We start from the raw sequence: 19,613 nt of genomic DNA on the forward strand, positions 1-19,613 counted from the left end.
TTGATCAAATATAAATGTTTACAAACCCATAACCCACCAAAGACCCCTTTGATTTCCATCCCTCCCTTCCCTTTATTCTCAAGTTTTGTATCTTTGTTAACTGAAGTTTACATTGATTCAGTAATAACAGTCTATACTATCTTATCATGGGTCCATTTAAGGTTTTCACTGGGTGAGTGGAAAAAGTTGATGGGAGTCCAAATTGCTGTCTTTGGGGGCTCCAATATATTCAAGCTCAAGGTTGAGAATACTAACCTTAAAACCACGGATTTTGGAATCTTGTTGGATTTTCTGCAGCAGCGTTTGATGCTCTGGTTTTGTTTCTTTGTTTTCTTTTTTCCGTGAAATTTTCTTCTTTCTCTTCTACCCTTCTCCCTAATTCTCCCAACTTTCTGGACATCTTTTCTCAGTTCCTTGGCCTGGATTCACTTCCTCTGTCAGCCACTTAATTGTGAGTATAACCCAGGGTTCTGTCCTTGACCCTTTTCTCTTCTCAGTCATGCATAAAAAGGTTTCCTTTTTTTTTTATTTTTTTTATTTTTTTGCAGTACGCGGGCCTCTCACTGTCCTGGCTTTTCCTGTTGCGGAGCACAGGATCTGGACACGCAAGCCCAGCGGCCATGGCTCACTGGCCCAGCCACTCCACGGCATGCAGGATCCTCCCGGGCCGGGGCACGAACCCGTGTCCCCTGCATTGGCAGGCGGACTCTTAACCACTGCGCCACCAGGGAAGTCCTCCTTTCTTATCTTCATTGAAACACTTACCCTTTCAGGACTTCCCTGGTGGCGCAATGGTTAAGAATCTGCCTGCCAATGCAGGGGTCACGGGTTCAATCCCTGGTCCAGAAGATCCCACATGCTGCAGAGCAACTAAGCCTGTGCACCACAACTACTGAACCTGAGCTCTAGAGCCCGCAAGCCATAGCTACTGAAGCCTGCACACCTAGAGCCAGTGCTATGCAACAAGAGAAGCCGCCGCAATGAGAAGCCCGTGCACCACAACGAAGAGTAGCCCCTGCTCACCCCAACTAGAGAAAGTCTGCGTGCAGCAACAAAGACTCAACACAGACAAAGAGAAAGAAAAGAAAACAGTTACCCTTTCATCAAAATAGGGAATGGGTGTCATTTCCTCCGGAGAGTGTTTTCTTGCAGCTTCCTCCAGATTAAATGGTCCTAGTCTCTGTGCTAGCTCTTTATCATTTACTTTCTTCTACCAAAGTGTTTATCACATTCAGAAGTTATCTGGTGACATGTCTGTCTCTTCTACTAAAATCTGAGCTGCTACAGGTTAGGCTCTAGTCTTATTTACCTTGGTATCAGCAATGCCCAACCTGGAGCCTAAAATCAAGCAAGCACTCAATAAACATGAGATGAATGGACCTGAACCAATCATTAACCTGGAAACATAATGTCAATGCACTCTGCTGTGCCCTATAAATAACTGCTGCTTTTGTTTTCCCAGCTCATCTCTACTTGCTGAAACAACTTCTCAAGAAGAACCAGTACTCACATCCTAAGTGGAATCTGTTAAAATCATAGCAGACATTTAATTAGGCCTAAAATTGGACAGAAAGAGAAGATTCCACCTGAGGGATGGTCACTAGGGAAATCACAACTCACTCCTGCTGAGAGGAGGGGAGAGAGAAAGAGGAATTTATCGCCTCTCAAAGGCTCCTAAATACAGTCTAGGAAATGCCACTACTATAATTGGTGGAGTAGAACATATTGGTTAGTATGTATTTCCACCAGGAGGGTGAGATAATTAACACTGGACTACCCCAGTGTTCTCTAAGTATACTCTATGGAACTTTAATGCTAAAAGATGTTTCTTGGGGGAAAAAGTGTTTCTGTGGACAAATAAGTTTAGGGAATGCAACAAATGATATCCTTCTTTTCTGGTCCAGAAATCACATTTGCATATAAAAGCCATTAAGGAGTCTTGAAGAAAAGAAACCTGGATAACTGTGTTTAACTGAGCATTTTCTCAAGCTTATGGGACTAGAGGTTTTTGTTTTTCTTATATCAACTTTCATCACCCAATGGAACTAACTTTCAGTGGAAAACACTATGAGAAATACTAGTCTCACTCTAGACTGCCTAATCATGATACAAATAGCATGTTCCAGGTGGATACTTCTGAGATGCTTGTGCAATCCTCTTTTCTTCAAACAGACTCAACCAAATGGGTAATTATAGGCTCTATGTTAATCTTCATAGCCATGCCTTCCCCTCTGACAATGTTTGCTTAGAAAAGTAGAAAGAGTCCTATCCTTCCTCTTTCAAATCAGGACTCAGAAGTTTTAGGTCCAGCTCAGATAGTACATTGGGCTAGGGCTCTGGTGATCATTTCCCTCCATATGTATTCGGAAGCAGAGAAAAGCAATCCTCAGAGACAAAATGAGAAGAAAATTCATCAGATCCTCAGAAAGAAGCAGGGATGACTGAGCTTGAGGTCCCAGAGAGATGGAGGAATGGACTTTATGCCTCTAGCATTCCAACCCCCATCAAGTTGTGCTGAACTTCACATCCTAGGATATTATTAATTATCCCTGCATACTCCTACTGAATCCCCTTTTTGGTTTGAATTTGTAGAAGGTGGTTTTATTTCCTTTAACAAAAGAGCCTTAACTAATACATGGAATCAGAAATAGAGACATTTAAATTCAAGAGGTATTTATCGAGCATTCTTTGTGTTGGGTACTATGGGGGGATTAAGAAAGTATAATGCAGGTTCTGCCCCAGAAAGCTTTACTAATGACAGATATATTCACATCATGTGCAGATTTCACTGGAATCAGGCAATTGCTAGATAAAGGTATGTTATAGAACATTTATTTAACACATGATGGGTATAGGAAAAAAAAAAAAGATTCCTAATGCAAGCAATTCTTAGGGTAAATCTTGGCCTCTCCCATTGCGGAGCACAGGCTCCGGATGCGCAGGCTCAGTGGCCATGGCTCACGGGCCCAGCCGCTCCGCGGCATGTGGGATCCTCCCAGACCGGGGCACGAGCCCGCGTCCCCTGCATCGGCAGGCGGGCTCTCAACCACTGAGTCACCAGGGAAGCCCTAGGGTACATCTTGAAGCTTGAGTTTTCCAGGTACACAAGTGCCATAAGCGTTTTCCAGACAGGAGGGACTGAATGTGCCTAGGAGTCCATGTGTGAAGCAGTGATGAGTGCGTGGAGGAAAATGTAAAATGTTATGTTTGGCACTTGTTGAACAAGGGGACCAGCAGTGGGAGACGAAGCCAGAGAAGTAATCAGTGGGTATAAGGGAGAGAGAAAAAATCATTCTGCAGTACAGCTAAGATGTCAGGATGTCATCTTGTTAAAGAAGCAGATTCCAATCAGGAAAGTAGCACAGTCAGATTTGTATGTTGCAAAGATATGTTTTGGTGATTGTGCATAAGATGCATTTGATATAGGCAAAAGAGGAGGCAGAGACACTGGTTAAGAGATGATGCAACACAGTGGGAATGGAGAGGAGGAATGGAAATTAATCATAGAGTAATAATTTAAAGTGAATTAATAATAAAATATTATTGAAGAGAAAGACCTTAGAGATTTAATAGGTACTTAGACATTCCTCCCTACCACTCGAACATTCTTATCTCCTCATGAATTATATATTTCACAACAACCCTACATACCCAGCTTCCAAATGTGGTCTTCAGTATAGGGCAAATGTGAGTCTAAGCATTAACAGTATTGAGGTATGGGGTCTTTTTATTGATTGACCCTGCCAGCAATGGTCCACAGAAGTAGGAGCTGGGAGATGATGGGATGTAGCTTGGTTTCCTGAAAGATGCAGATTCCTCCTGGACCCATGGCCTCTCTAGGGCTGGCTTCTTCCACCTTCAGAAAGAGAGTGTATTGGATTAAACCAGTTATTTCAAACATTTTGTCCCATAGTGAACCTTCTTACCAAAGGAAAGTGTTCATGAAAGTCCTATATTTAAACAGCTTTGGCTGAGGCAGAGGGTAGAAAGCTTCAAACCCTCTTCTTGACCTCTGCAGTGGACTCTGAGATGCCCACACAGAATCTTAGAAGTTCTGGGAAACAGAATTTCAAAACTAGAGCATTGCAGAGGTCCTTTTCAGCCTTTTATATGAACCTTGATGTCTCATTGGTGGCTTTCTCATGTCTGCCTGAGCTGGGCTCTGGTTTCCAGAGTACGTAATATGTCCCCTAGATCTCAACACATGGGCAGAGGGAGAGTCACTCAGTTGATTCCACATATGTTTCTCCAGTAGGTTGGGAGAGGTCTTGAATATGTCACAACAGGATCCCTATAAAGGAATTCTATTTAAAGAAAGCTAGTATCCCAGCCCAGAAAGAATATTTCACTGAACAACAACAACAAAAAAAAATGGACTGAACCCTGACCTTTCAGTTACCACTGGCTTGACCTTGGGACAAATTAGGAACTTCTCAGCCTCAGTCAGTCTTTCTGTATATGGGACTCAATAACTTTCTTATGAAAGTTCAAATAGTGTGAGGTTTATGAAAGAGATTTTTATTCTACAAATATCAACAAATTTTATTTAAAAGCCTATCAATGCTCACATATTCTATGATAGAATCAGAACACCAAAATGACAATTTTATTAACAAAACAAACAAACATCCACACTACATATTAAATTAATATCATGGCAAAATGATCAATGACTAGCCATATGGTGAGGCAATACTAACATATCATAATTGTATGAAAATTGCTGCAGAACTAGCTCTGGATTCATAAAACTGGTCCAATAACTGTTTTCTCATTTTGTTGGGAGTACTTGCCTATTCTCCCAGTAACGGCCATCACATTTTCTCTGCTGCACCTGATAAGGGCAAATTGGCACTTTGGAGCTTTGTTCAGTCCCACAGTTCAGCCTCCAATTGACTGGAAGAGTTGTACAAATTGTTTTCCCTTCGTTCAGAGACACTTATCAAGGCCCACCAACGAAGGTAATTCGGGCCACTTGCCAAGCAGACATATCTCTCAAAAGAGACAGCACCAAGCCCCCCAGCATAATGAAATTGTAAGACTTTGCCAGCCCTGGAAAAAAGAAAAGAAAGAAGAAGAAAACAAAAGAACTTTCTGAAGCAGATTGTTTAATAAGGGGTACCCAACAGAGTAATTTAGTGAACTATTTCAAACAGCTATTCAGTTGTGGCATTGTAACCTCCCAGCATCTGTGGGAAGAGGAGCTCACTGCACAAATATTCTGTTTCATTTGCAGCCGATTTTCCTCTCTTAGATACATATACTCAGTGCCTCTCAGGTAAGTTGTTTGAATTATGGTTTTGTTAATCGTTAACCTCAGGATTGGAAATACCCTTGAAGAGAAACAAGTAAATAAGTCTAAATCCAACCAGCAATCAGAAAATGCAAGTTCCATCGGTAGGCAGGCTATGTTTTATTATTTTCCCCCTATGGGCAACAGAGGCTTTTGACCTCTTGAGGAAATATTATACAACTCCATCCATATCACTACACTTAGACTTCTAGCACCTACATGCCTTTGTCCCCTCTTTGCCTCCTAGAATCGTAGGTGGTTAGAACCAAAGGGAACTTTATGTCCATGTAGCCCAATGTTCATGTTTTGGAGTAGAGACAACTGAGGCACAGAAAACATAAGTAATTTCTTAAGGTCCAATAGCTAGTAAATAGAAGATATGGATGATAAAAACCGCCACAACACCAGCAGTGACACTGGGTTTTGATCTATTGTTTTTCTACACTCTATCTGGCCTTATCCATATCCTTATTTCCATGTGAAATGATAAATTAGAAATTGTGCTGGAGAAAGAGTCAGTAGAATAGGAATAATCCCCACTCTCTCCAAGAGACTTGAGATGCGACTTAATCTTTCTGCTTTAATTTCTACTGCCTCAAATTGAGAATGAAGGAATGCATGTAGTATACACACACACACACACACACACACACACATATATATATACCTAGTGTGAGCCAGATATAGAGATATTGTTATTAGACCTAAGAGGTAATTATTATTTGCTCCATTTTATAGCTGAAGTAATTGAAGAACAAGGATGTTAGGTGATTTGTCTGATTCAGCCCAAAGAGAGTAGAGCAGGAAAGAGAAACCAAGTCTGTCTGAAGCTACAGTCCACTGAGTAGCCAAAGAGCAGGTCAACTGGAGACCAGGTTATGTATTTAGGGGAAGGCTTTCTCCAGGCACTTGGTTTTTAAAAGCGCCAAATGAAACCAAGCAATGATAATGTTTCATTCTAAAGAAAGTCTTTGTTAAAGACTCTGAGTTAAAATAGGTGTCGAGAGACCATATCTTTAGTTGTCAGCCTCTGCCTGGATCTCCTCAGAAATGGGATTTTACTACAGACAAAGCTTAGCAGATGATGTCAGTGTTCCATCTATATTCCATCAGATCCCTTTAACTATTTTTGTGTCCACCAGCTTTCATGTGCTTCTGCTACCAACAGCAGCAATTGGAGGGCTGCCTTCAGGCTACCAGAGCCTTCACTGCCTATAGGCATAAGGCAAAAAGACCCAGAAGTACCTGGGAATGTATGTCATCCTAGGGCTTAACTAATGATGAGTGCAGGAGTATAACTACTCCAGCTCCCTTGCCCCTGATTCAGGAACTCTGGAATGTGCCCTTCACTGTGTCCAAGGCTCCCCTGTGGGATTGAGCCAAAGCTACCCTCCAAGTGTGGGTATATCTTATACTTGATATCATATACTTCCTTGGCCTCCTCTCCTTCCTCATCTTACTTCCTTCCCATGTCTCTGATTTGCTTTTGTGCTCATCATCATATCAGAGGCTGCTTCTTGGAAATCAACTTAAAATACAAGAGCAGCCCATCTATTGTTTGACACCATGAATATTTTTCCTTACATTCAGTAAATTGTTTTTCTTTAATTCAATAAAACTTAGACTCCATATAACTCCCATCCAAAGATCTATTCTGTCCTCCAAAGTGACAGAGCACACATCTAATCCACTTCCACTTGACTGGCCTTCAGATGGTTGATGGTACTTGCAGGTTCCTTTCTGTCTTCTTTTCTCCAGCTCACCAATGACTTAAAAGAAACTTGTTGTGTTGACGCAACACTTGCATTATCAGAAGATAACAACAAAGAGTTGTCACTGTCACTTCTTCATCTGTTATCTGAGAAAGAGAAGGAAAAAAGAAAAAAAAAAAACTCCTGTCATCCTAACAAAGGATGTAGAACCCATGGGTGTCCCTTTCCCAAATCAGAGAAATAGCACTGCGACAAGTAATTAAGCACTATTTAGTGAGCTATTATTATATTCTTGAGAGTTCACAGTCATTTTACATAGATTATCTCATTGAATCTTCCCCCAAACCCTAGTAGGAGTTACTATTGTTATTATTCTTGATTTACAGCTGAGAAAACAGAGTGCGGAGGTTATGCTACCGACCCTATGTTCAATAGGAAGTGACGAAGCTGGAATTTGAACCCAGGCAATTTGATACCAGATCCCACAGTCTGAATCATTGCAAATCACTGGGAATATTCTGTGGAAAAAGGAACTCATAAATATACATTGTTGTAATGCACTGAATTATCTCAAGTATTTATTAAATAGAGTGTGAGAGTACAGACTAGAAACTCAACTGAAATTTCACACAAGATCTTTGTGAATTCACTGAATTCTTTCTGCGATGAGACATCAAGAACCCGAGCTTCATTAAGTCCTGAAACCAGGTGTATGATCTCAGTTGGAAGACTGTGGGTTTTGGCCGGGTTCGAGTCCCGGCCGCGTGGGTTCAAGTTCCAATATGAGGTGCACAGTTTCAGTTGGAGGAGACCTGCTCAGGAGAGTTGCCTAATCTGCATTGGACTGTGACATAAAGAGAGGGATAAATCTTTGCCATTTAACCCACTGAGATTTAGGATTTACTTCTGATCACCTCACAGCCTAGTCTCAGTCTTCATTCCTGACATGTTATATGTTAGAAATAAACTAAACTCATTTATCCTTTCCTTTGGAATGAGTAATGAGAAAGTTTGAATTAATTTGTCAGTAAATGAGTAGATTCCCTTCAACATATTTTTTTTCTTCCAGTTTTGTAGAGATATAATTGACCTACAGCACTGTATGAGTTTAAGGTGTACAGCATAATGATTTGACTTACACAGGTCATGAAATGATTATCATATTAAGTTTAATGAACATCCTTCATCTCAAATAGATAAAAAATTAAAGAAAGAGAAAAGTTTTTTTTCTTGTGATGAGTACTCTTAGGATTTACTTTCTTAACAATTTTCATATATAACATACAACAGGGATAATGATAGTTATCATGTTGTACATTGCATCCCTAGTATTTATTTACCTTACAACTGGAAGTTTGCACTTTTGGACCACCTTCATCCAATTCCTACTCCACCCCTCCCCCTGTCTCTGGTAACCACAAATCCGATCTCTTTTTCTTTGATTTTGTTTGTTTGTTTGTTTTGAAGTATAATTGACCTACAACGCTATGCTAGTTCTTCCTCTGGGGTGTTATCTTGTCTCTTCATTTTGAATATAGTCCTCTTGCCAACAAAAATTAATCAGCTGATCTGAGAAAGAAATGGAAACTTTTATTCAAGCCAAATTTGAGGATTATAACCTGGGTAGACCATGTCAGAAAGCTCTGAGAACTGTCTCACACGTTAGAAATCAAGTCACAGTCATACAGGTTTTTTGAGACAGAGGGCTATACATCAAATGATGTATTATTGACAGTTTACACAATCCAGATGTAAGCTCCATGTGACCCTTTACAAGATCAAGAAGGAATGTTATCTTTAAGGAGTTGTTGATACGAGGAGAATGTTGCTCTTTATGGTTGAGCAGGTATTTCTGCTGATGGGGGAGGTTTGGTCAATGCATAATGCAGATACACAATGCACAGTGGGGGGAAAGAGGAGGCCAAATGGCAGAGAAAATTTTTTGTTTAAATTTTAATCTTGCCATTAAATATGAATTTTATTTCACACTCTGTTGCCTCATTTTGCCTAATTTGCTGTTTTTATTTCTATATATCTGGTAAGTTGTTTATGTTTCCTGACCTTGGAGAAGTGACCTTTTGTAGGAGACATCCTATGTTTCCCAGCTGCTCACTCCTCTCTGATCCCCAGAGCTATATGCTCTAGGGGTGTCCCCTTTGTGAGCTGTGTGAATTTTTGTGTTGTGGTGGGCTGACTACTATGGGTGTCTAGTAAGTTGGCCACTCATAGGTGGGGCTAGTCATGAGGCTGTTGGCTGCAGGGTCTTAGGGGTCCTGGAGCAGGTATCAGCCCACTGGTTGGTGGGGCCATATCTCCACCTAGGTAGTTCCTTGGCCTAAGACATAGTACCAGTGTTAAAAGGCTGCTGCGCTGGGCCGGTGCTAGTAATCTGGAAGGAGGCCAGCACCAGTGTCCACATGGTAGAACGAGCTCCCCAAAGTGGCTTCCCCCAGTGTCTATGTCCCCAGGGGGAGCTCCAGTTGCCCTCCTGCGTCTCCCAGAGGCCCTCCAAGATCAATAGGTGGGTCTAATCGAGGCTCCTTTCAAATTACTGCTCCTTCCCTGTGTCCTGGAGCATGTTAGATTTTGTGTGTGCCCAATGAGAGTGGAGTCTGTATTTCCCACAGCCCTCTGGGTCTCCTGAAATTAAGCCCTGATGAACCTCAAAATTGAACATTCTGGGGGCTCATCATCAGGGTGCCAGAGCCCTGGCTGGGGAGCCTGATGTGGAGTTGAGACCACTCCTTGGGGAAAACCTCTGCATTTGTAACTATCCTCCTGTTTGTGGGTCACCTACTATAGGGTATGAGTCTTAACTATACCATATCCCTGCCCCTCCTACTGTCCTACTGGTCTCGTGGTGGTTCCTTCTTTATATCATTAGTTGTAGGTCTCTTCTGCTAATCTTCTAGTTTTTCTCATCAATAGTTGCTCTGTAAATTGTTGTAATTTGGGTGGGCCTGTGAGAGGAAGTGAGTTCAGGTCTTCCTACTCCACCATCTTGGCTACTCCTCTCAGATTGCCTTCATCATCTTTAATCCAACATGGCAACTACTAGTGTGCACATCCCAGCTCTTGCATTTATTTATTCAATAGATGTTTATTAAGTGGCTAATAATTGTCAGCAACCATACAACAAACAGAGCTGTGTAGAAGAGTAAGGCATGGTTTATGCCTCTGAGGAGGTCACAGCCCACTGGGGAAGGCAGCCACATTAAAAGAAAACTCACAAAAGAAATCACTACAGTGATGAGCTTTTAAACCATGTACTGGGAGAACTTCAAGGCCTTGCTGAATAACTGCCTGGAGAAATCAGAAAAGTCTTCATAGGGAAGTGGTATTATAAATGGGTCTGTAAAACTGGATTTTTAATAGGCAAAAAGTAAAGAATACAAGGAAGTCACAGTCAAAAAGCATTCCAAGCAGGAGGAAGAGCAACCACAAAGTAAATGGGAATGTGAAGTCTCTTGGCTTGGAAAAGAGTTGAGGACATTCCCCTTCACAAAAATTGAGGAGAACAGGGTGATTAATCTAGAAGCCTATATTCTCATGTATCGCTCTGTTACAAACCAGCCCCAAACTTAATGGCTTAAAAAAACAATCATTTTGTTTTATCTCCTGATTTTGTGGGTGAGGAATTTGGGCAGGGCTTGGTTGGACAATTCTTCTGCCCCATGTGGAGGTGATGGAGGTCATATAGATGTATTTGGCTGCTGGCTGGGCTAGTGTGGGGTTCCAAAATGGCTTTACTTACCTATGTGGTGCCTTGAGAGGCATGGCCGGGTTCAGCTAATACTATTGATCTAAGCACTAATATCTGGCATTTCCAGTATGACAGTAAATGGTCTCAGAGTAGTCAGACTCTTTATATTGTTGCTTAGGGCTCCCAAAGAGAGTATTCTAAAAGGCATAAAGTAAAAGATGTCAGTTTTTTTAAACTTAGGCATTGACACTGACACACATATGACATACGTCAAGCATATGACACTCACATTTGCCATACTCTATGGTCACGGTTATCACAGAGCCTGCCCAGTTTCAAGATTAGGGGTCACAGATCCTGGTTCTCAATGGGACTTTTGTCAAAGATTTTTCAGGCAAGAGCAAGGGTCTTAGTGTCTAACACAAGATGACAGAAGTTTCTTCCTCACAGAAACCACCAGTAGGAGCATTAACACTCAACAGTTTCTTCTTGACCCTTTGGGATGGGATGAACTCCTACTGTGAAAAAGACCCCTGGGAACTGAAACCAGTGTCAGAGGTGGTCTTGAGCGATAAGGGAAATTTTAACAAGATAATTTTGGAGAAAAGGGCACCCAAGTTAGATAGAAAATTGAGCCTGTTCAGAAGATAGAGAATGTTCAGTGGGACAGGAAGCTAAAGACCTACAGGGAAAGGAAATAGTGGGGGGATCCAGAGGAAAGTGATTGAAACAGTAGATGAAAAGATATATTATATGTGTTTAATTTTAGGCTACAGACATTACTCTGGAAGTTATGGGAAGCAGTTGTGGGGTGATGCTAAGAGTCTTGCTTTAGAACAGGGTCAACTCTGGCATCTGCTTATTACACAGCCACACTAATTGTTTTTTGTATTGTCTATGGCTGCTTTTGCGCTACAATGGCAAAGTTGAGTCCTTGTAACACAGACCCTGTGGCCCACAAAACATAAGATATTCACTATCTGACCCCTTTACAGAGAAAGTTTGCTGACACTTGTTTTAAAGACTAATCTGATAGCCATGGTCTTCAAACCCCTGACCTGTCCTAGGAACAGAAGAGTTTGGAAGATGAGTTGTGAGGCTACTGCAACAATCTAGCTGAGTGATGGCATGAACATGGATCATGGCAGTGGGTTTAGAAAGGACAGGAAAAAGGTAGGAGACATCCTGGGGGTAGAAATGACACAATTCTATGTTTAGTTAAATGAAGATGTATATGCTTGTGTGTGTGTGTGTGTGTGTTTATGTGTATGTGTGTGTGTGTCCTTGTAGCAGGAGGAGGGGTAGAAGACTCAGAGAGATGTTTCACTGCTGGGTGATACTGATGCTATTAGCAAAAATGAGGGTAGGGGCATGGGACACAGAAAGAGGAGCTGTTTTGGGTAGAGGGGGGTAAATTTGTTTTTCTTTCCCCCTAGCTGACATCATTATTTGGACACTAGCTAAGACAGGTGCAATAAGCATGAATTCCTTCTGAAACTCTATTCTACCAAATAGAATAATTGTGGAAGAAAAGGGTCAGTGTCACAATTTCCAAATTTTTAATTCATTTCACCAGTTTAACATGCACCTGATAGACAAATAATTCTCTACTGATCTCTTAGAACGGCTTACAATTTCTGCCTGGATCATGCCATATCCTGCCTCAGGACATTTATTCATGTTGCTTCCTTTGCCTAAACATTGTTGAGAAAGCTCTCACAACTCCCAACTTTCCTTGCAAACTTCTACTGATCCCTTAGGGTTGAGTTTAAACATCACTTCCTCCAGTAAGCCAACCTTGAATTTATGAGTTGGATTAGTTACTACTGGATAATTCCCTGGCAACACACCATATTTTCCTCTGCTATGTTGTTCTGTACAACTTATCTGTGCTTCTTCCCCAGGCCTCTTCCTCTAGATAAGAGGTGTTAAAGAGCTAGGACTATGTAAATAAATGTTTAACCCTCAACATATAATACAGTACTTATTAGCTGTTAATACAAATTTAATAATACAATAAATTAAAAAAAAGTTTTTATTGAGCATTTATTACTCTAAGTAACTAGTCTAAGGGTTTTATACAAATTATCTCAATCTTCAAATCAACCCTCTACTGTAGGTACCATTGTTATATCCACCTTAGAGATGAAGGGACTGAGGCTCAGAGAAGTTGAGAATCTCGATTTTACTCAAGGTAACACAGCTGTAAAATGGCATAACCAAGCCTTTAAACCCAAATATGTATATGATTCCAGACCCTACAAATTTAGTCAATATAAATATAGGTCCTTGAGTGGATACATAAATACATAAAGGAAGAAAGGAAGGAAGGAAGGAAGGAAGGAAGGAAGGAAGGAAGGAAGGAAGGAAGGAAGGAAGGAAGGGAGGGAGGGAGGGAGGGAAGGAGGGAAGAGAAAGTATTGGCTTTATGATAGAATGACTTCACAGTGTGCTATTATCAATAATGTTGTGCCTATCATAAGGAAAAATACAATTAACACTTACTTTGTACATTATTGGAAGTGCTTTACCTATATCAACACATTTACACCTTGTAACAGTAAACTTATGCAGTGCTTTCAACTAACATCATCTTGTATCCAGAATTTAACCACTGCATACCGCTTCCCCATCATCTCACCTTCATCCAAGCCACCGTTATCTGTTGCTTTGGATTATGGCTGCAACCTCCCTGCTGCTGATCTTGCTACACTCTAGTCCATCCTCTGTCTAAAAGTCGGGATGATACTTTGAAAATATCTCATATCCTATTAGTCAACCTTTCAAACCCTCCAGTGTTTTCTATTCTTGGAGTTAAAAACCAGTTATTACAGGTCTGTTCAGGTCCTGAGCAATCTCACTCCCATCTCTGAATCCATCTCTACCCCCTCTTCCTCTTGCTCAGTCAACTTCAGCCATACTGCCCCCAACCCCATTCTTCTCAAATCTGCCAGGTATGCTCCTGTGAATTTGCTGTTCCCTCTGCATGAAATGCTGGTCCCACAAATATCTACATGATTTATTCCATACTTTGCTCAAATGCCACCCTATCAGGGAGGCATTCCCAGACACTACAAATTACACCACTCCTTTCTTCCTAGCACTCTGCTTCCGATCCATTCTTCCTTGTTTTATTTTCCCCATTACCCTAACAGCCATGTAATATGCAATGTTGTTTACTTATGAATTTGTTCATTTCCCTCCATTTCTCCAACTCCCAGAAGGTAGAGTTCAGGAATTGTTGTCTCTTGTTTTCTCCTATATTTTCAGCACCTGGCATTAGTAGGCACTCACTAAATGTTTATAGAAAGCATGACCAATGAGTCCCCTTTTCACATATGAGGACACTGAGAAACATTTAATGATTTGCCCAATGTCATTCTGCAAGTCACTAGAGGACTAGTTATTCAAAGGCCATCAGCTATCTGGCCCTAGATCTGAGCACACACCATTCTCCTCTACTGCCTTCAGATGAAACAATGGCTTGGGGATCATAAGTCTCTAAATCAGCAGGCCCTGGATGGACCTCTGATCAACACTGCTGTGTGACTTAGGCAAGTTCAGTTTCTCTAGCTACAAAATGGTCATAACAATATCAACTCTGCAGAGATTGCATGACTTTTAAGAAAACATATGCTAAAGAATTTGCAGTCTCTGACACACAGTAGGTCTTGGATAAGTAAATGTGTAAAGTTAAGTCTTATTATCATGATTATTATTATGATTATGATGGACAAGGTACCACCCAACACAGTCCTAGAATGAAACCAGTGGGTCTCAGGTACATCTGGTGTCTGGTCCTTTGCTCTGCTGCAAAGGCAAAGATTCCCTTCTGCATAGACTGCCCACCCCGGATGCTAATTCCTCTTGTTTTCTGTCAGTGCCCCTGGTTTTGAATGGCAGGCGGACCGTAACACAGCACGTAGGGGTGAAGTTGGTTTGACTATGATTTGAAGGCCCTTGAGAGAGCCATGTGACAGCCCAGGGATGAGTTTCTCACTCCAGATCCCCTTTTCCAGGGCTGAGGGAGCATCCTCATGACATCTCTCACCATCTTGCCTTGAAGAACTCATCGGCGGTGGTGACAAAGGCTGCTGAGTGTGGAGGGAATTTAAAGTTGTTTATCACAAGCTGGGTGGAGGATGCATGGTTACTTAAATGTCTCAACGGTAAAATGTAGTGTTGAACCTTCTTTTCCTCTCAAGTAATTTCCTGTCGCTCCTAAAGTCTAACTGGGGGTAGTAGTGTTAAAGAAAAATTCAAGGAAATAAGACCAAAAAAGGGATTATAAGTAATACAGTAAAATAAACACATTAGCACCTTCCTTATTAAAAGAGGCTTCCTGAGAATCACTGGACTCTCCCAGGGCTCTGTAGCCAGAGGAGGTAATGTACATAGACATGAGAGAGTCAGAGCCCATCCTACCTAAGACAGAGTGCTCTCTGATAAAGGGGTTCAGCCTTGGGCCAATCATTGCTATGGAGGCTGCCTTTGTTTATGTTTGCCTTTGTTAAATGCTGTACATAGAAACAGAGTGTCCTGGGAGTTTAGAACACAAACAAACCAAAAAAAAGAACTATTAATTTGACAAAAGGATTGGTTTTTGTTTTGCAAGAGTTGGGACTGTTTACTCTTCTGTCGGTTGGTTGAAGGTGGGGAGCCCAGTAAGGAGAGTGTTGGCACCTCTCCTGCCTTCCCCAGAAGCAGATTACATGGCAGCCTCCTGAAGGGTTGGGTCCACCCCCAGCCTTACCCCATCACACCAACACAGCTAGAAGAGTCTGACCCACTTGCTTGTATGAAGAGCTTCTTCCCCACCCTTCAGGGGCCTGGAAAGAGTCCAGGGTCCTTCTGCTGGTGGTGCAGGACTGACTGAGCCCAGGAGGGCCATGTGGGTATCAGAGTACAGGGCCCTATTGAGCATCTCCATTTACGGTTGGTCCACCTTGGGCAGGTTCCTAGTTCCCTGTCTACACCTTGCTGACTTTGACCCAGGTGCTTGCTAAGCACTTTACAGGCGTTATCTCTTTTATTCCTCACTTTGGTCATGGGATAGAGGAACTGTTATCTTCAGTCAGCAAGTGGTAGAGTTAGGCTATGAACAAGAGCACTTTAACTCCAAAGTCACCCTTTTAACCATTAGTCACTCTGTTCTCTTGGATCTGATGATCTTTAAGCCCTGATCTTTAAGTTCCAATGTTCCCTTTCTCTAGGGCTAAATCTTGCTCCTTGGACCTCTGGTGAAAACTGTGCTGGACTTCTCTGATCTAAAATGTAGGTACATGTTAGATTCTGTATTAGTCTCTTAGGGCTGGCTTAACAAAGTGTCACAAACTGGGGACTTAAATAACAGAAACGTATTTTCTCACAGTTCTTAACTCATTATATCTGCAAAAACACTATTTCTACATAAGTCCAGATTCTGAGACTCTGGATAGACATGAATTTTAGAGGGACATTATTCAACCCACTATGGACCTTGTTACTGTTTAAATTGTATCCCCCCAAAATTCATATGTTCAAGTCTTAACCTTTAGTACCACAGATTGTAATGCTATTTGGAAATAGGTTCATTGCAGATGTACCGGAATACGGTGGGGCCCTAATCCAATATGACTGGTATCCTTATACAAAGAAGAAATTTGGACACAAACAAGTATAGAGGGAAGACAATTTGAAGACACAAAGAGAAGACAGCTGTCTATAAGCCAAAGAGATAGGCCTGGAACAGATCCTCCCCTCAGATTCTTCAGAAGGAACCAAACCTGCCAACACCTTGATCTTGAACTTCTAGCCTGTCGAACTGTGAGACAATACATCTCTTTTTGTTAAGACACTCAGTTTGTGGTACTTGGTTATGGCAGCCCTAAGAAACTAATACAGAAGGGATCAGCCAAAGAGCCAGAAAGGGGAGGACAGCCAATGAAACAGAGATGACCACGTCTTTCCTTAAGCAGGGTTACACCAGCCCTAAGAATTGAATACAAGGTCTAATATGGGTCTACATTTTAGATCAAAAAGTTTGACACAGTTTTTGCTAGAGGTCCATGGATCAAGGTCTAGTCCTAGAGAAAACTAATGCAGACCCCAAGAACTATAACACAATCATGCTCTTCCCTGACTTCTCAGATTCTTAAATTATTGATCAGAGCTAATGATGATTATGGTTTCCATCCAGTCATTCATCCCTCCATTTATTCAACAAATATGTATTTGGTGTCTCACTCTATGTCAAGCACAGTGCAATGCCCTTGAGGTTCCACAGTGAACTCAGGGGATCTTATTATGGTCTAGTGGGAGAGACAAACAAGGAAAGAGACAAAATCCAGGGCAGAGGTGCAGGGTGACAGGCACAGTGATGAGGCTAAGCATGGAGTGAAAGGGAAGTACACAGAACATAGGTAAGCACCTGGCCTGGGTGGCAGGAGTGCCATTGGCTGGCCAGGGTGGTGATGTCAAAGCCAGACCTCAAAGGATGAATAGGTATTTTTCGGGTGCATCAGTGGGATAAAGGGATGTTGCAGCCAGAGAAGAACATGTGCAAAAGGCACAAGGGGAAATAGTATATTTTTGAAGTGGCAGTGAGCTCAGTTTGTACAGACAAACTGATAAGAGGAATGGTGAGAATACAGGAGCCAGACTGTGAAGTCATCTAGTCGCAGAAGGAATCTGGCTTTATCGTGATAGCGTAGAGGACCCACCCGGCAGGGAAGTGACAGATCAGATCTGAGCTTCAGAATGATGTCCTGCTGACCTGAGTAAGGAGAGGGGATGAAAGGGGACAGGACTGTGGGCGGAGGACTTCCTGTTCCTGGCTCCACTGTCCCCAACTTACTCCTCCACGGCTCTCACCTCGCTGGCCACTCCCCACTGCCCTGGGCTGGAGATAGGAAGGGTGTGGGCATTATCACAACTCTAAGGATAAAGGAATTCTCAGCCAGGAGTCAGGAGACTTTCAGACCAGGGTTTCTTTGTTTCCAGAACTGAGAAAAGCTGATTTCACAGATGCCAGGACTTTAATATCTGCAGCTGCCCAGGGAAGAGGCTGATTCACCAATACACAACAGCTCAGTTAACTCTGCAGTGGAGTATTCTGGATGAAAATCAACCCGTATTGCCTCAGCTCAGTCTCTTCTACTAGCCTCTGTTTCCCTATCTATAAATTATAAGAGCTAGGCTAGGATAACTTTAAGGCTGCTTCTAAAATTTTCAGAGTTTTACACAATGTAAAACGTATGATGGGATGGCTAATGCTGCTCACATGCTGTGCCTTTGCTTAATAAACAGAGCAAGGATACTGGGAACAAACTGGAATTTGCATTTTTGAGCCCCTATGATGTTCTAAGGACCATGTGTCTTATCTTACATATATTATGTTCCTCAGCAAAGCTTTTTCTGACCAGTTGGGTTATCACATTAACCTAATTTATCACATATTGATACAGAATTTATATAGGTTTCTGTCTACTTATATCTCTTTACTAGGACCTTGGTTATTTACTATCATGCCTCTTGAATAAAGAAGAATGCCTGGCACATAATGACTTCTCAATAAATGTCTGTTGAATGAATTCTGAGTAAGGTATTATCATTGTTGGATATGAGGACAGGCTCAGAAAGGCAAAATTGTCCAAAGTTGCATAGACAGTGAATTTAGAGCAGATCGGCTGGATTCAAATCCAGGTCTGGATTACAAACCTTACAGTGTATCCCCTCCATTGCAAGGTCCTTTCTAATCCAATTTAAGTAACTTTTATTATTCCTAAACTCAACCTCCTAATTTTCAAGGAAAAATCTGGTGTTAGTTGTCTGTGTTTGGTTCAGGAAATATGTATCATGAGAGTAGGAATATGGTAATAAGGAGAGACAATTTTTAAAACTCTGAAGCTCATTATCATCTTACTTTGACAGTCTGTGCAAGCACTTGTCAATTCTCACTTAACACTTCTTTTCTTTTCTCCTTTCAACTGGGTGCAGGAGAAAGTGTCTATTGTTGCAAGAGGGAATCACTGACTCCATTTCTTTCTCCTTTGAAGATGGACTAAAGCACTCAGTTTCGAAGAACTCCCTTAAGCAATTAGTATCATTTTGTGTAGTGCTTCTGGAGTCTTGGCTTGCAAACTTCTGGGAGCTGGCAAGACCCCTTGAACTTTTGATTCTTCATTTGAAAAGAAATGAGAGACAGCAACTTAATTCTTCACTAATAAAGTACAATCTAGCTCTGGTCTGGAGACTGGGGAGATAAATACCATTCTCCACTAAATATACACTGCAATTTTATACATAATTCTTCAACTATGTACCTGAACTCCATTTTTCCTGTCTAGAATTGTGTGAAAGAACAGAGCTGTGAACACAGAATAGTACCCTGGTCCAATATAGTAACTTAATGGCTAGCCATCCTCTGGGTTTGGCATGGTCTGAGGACATTGTGATCAGCCCAGTCTAGAAGTTCTGCAAGAGAGCCCAAAGTTCAGACAATCAGCTGTGGACTTCCCATATGGAGAGGCCCAACCTTTGTGGTCTTGGCTGAGAGAATGAACTGCTATTTTTATTAATTGACAGGAGATGTAGTAGATTAGTTGGAATTAAAATTGCAGTTGAACTTATTTATTTGCTAAATCACTCAAAAGGTACTATAGTAGGCAGCTTCTGAATAGACTCTCAACGGTCCCCACCTTCCTGGTTTTTGCTACATGTGTAACCCCTTCCCCTTGAGTGTGGTCTAGACCTGACCTAGTGACTCACTTCTAACCAACACAATATGGCAAGAATGATGGGATGTGGTGATAAAAATTGTGACTTCCATCTTGCTGGCTTTCTCCATCCCTCCATCTGGCTATTCTCACTCTTATGAAGCAAGCTGCCCATGGAAAGATCTGGGTTGCAACAACCTGAGGGGTAG

At 41.7% G+C, this 19,613-nt stretch overlaps 1 protein-coding gene across 1 annotated transcript in view; it reads right to left on the minus strand.

Moving 5' to 3' along the window:
• Positions 1–4,635: 4,635 nt before the first annotated feature.
• The window catches only part of HS3ST1 (heparan sulfate-glucosamine 3-sulfotransferase 1), a 95,704-nt gene continuing 80,726 nt past the window's right edge, over positions 4,636–19,613 (minus strand). Inside the window, exon 3 of the transcript XR_009563963.1 lies at positions 4,636–7,151. The gene's annotated coding sequence lies outside the window, so the exon portion shown is untranslated. The remainder of the gene's footprint in view (positions 7,152–19,613) is intronic.

Source organism: Globicephala melas, chromosome 5, assembly GCF_963455315.2.
Source record: "Globicephala melas chromosome 5, mGloMel1.2, whole genome shotgun sequence".
Taxonomy (NCBI): Eukaryota; Metazoa; Chordata; class Mammalia; order Artiodactyla; family Delphinidae; genus Globicephala; species Globicephala melas.